This window comes from Lathyrus oleraceus, chromosome 7 (assembly GCF_024323335.1).
Source record: "Lathyrus oleraceus cultivar Zhongwan6 chromosome 7, CAAS_Psat_ZW6_1.0, whole genome shotgun sequence".
NCBI lineage: Eukaryota > Viridiplantae > Streptophyta > Magnoliopsida > Fabales > Fabaceae > Lathyrus > Lathyrus oleraceus.
In genome coordinates this window covers 223,745,648-223,746,452 of record NC_066585.1, presented here as the reverse complement: position 1 = coordinate 223,746,452, position 805 = coordinate 223,745,648, and the positions used below count along the sequence as shown (strand labels likewise).

The 805-nt window shown below is 30.4% G+C and overlaps 1 non-coding gene across 1 annotated transcript; it reads left to right on the top strand.

Moving 5' to 3' along the window:
* Window positions 1-497: 497 nt before the first annotated feature.
* TRNAS-AGA (transfer RNA serine (anticodon AGA)) lies at window positions 498-578 on the top strand. Its single transcript has one exon. It is a non-coding gene; the product is annotated as a tRNA-Ser (tRNA).
* The last annotated feature ends 227 nt before the right edge of the window (window positions 579-805 follow it).

Sequence of the window (805 nt, the reverse complement as noted above, 5' to 3'; positions counted from 1 at the left end):
GCGTAGTCTGTATACTTGGGAGGACTAAGAGATCATTCTCTTAGACGTTTGGTTGTATTAATATTTCAAGATTAGTGGATTAAGTCCTTTTTGAAGGCGAAATCACCTTGGCCGGGTGGACTGGAGTAGCTTGGTGTTATAAGCGAACCAGTATAAAATTCTGTGTGTTCTTCTTTTGAAAAAGCGTTTATTTTCCAAAACAATTCAAACCCCCCTTTCTTGTTTTTCTCACCTTCAATGATATCATGTCTCAAGTCTCTACATAACTTGTTGACATTTTTCTATCTAAAATCAGTTATTTTTAAAATATGTATGTTTCTTTATTTTATTACATTCTCTAGTAATTTCTCGACCAAAGGCTTGTTTAAGATTAATTGTGTGGCACTTACTGCTATGTTTTTAAATTTATTAGTACTTATTATGGTTAAAGAGTAATAAATTATTATTCTTACAAAATAAATATTGTGATAAAACTAATAAGAATAAATTCATAACATGGTCGATGTGCCGGAGTGGTTATCGGGCATGACTAGAAATCATGTGGGCTTTGCCTGCGCAGGTTCGAATCCTGCCGTGCATGAATTTTCTTAATAATTTATTTTTACATATAAGGGAACCCAAATTTTATTCATATTAAAAAAATTGTAAATTGATTAAATTCAACCTACCTCTTTTACAATAAGGATTATTAGAAACACATCATTTTTTAGGAAATCCAATGTATCACTTATTTAATCCGAGAAGTTTATGATTTTAATAAAAAAAGTAAGGAGATTAACAACATATTTTGTTCATCTGTTTTGAC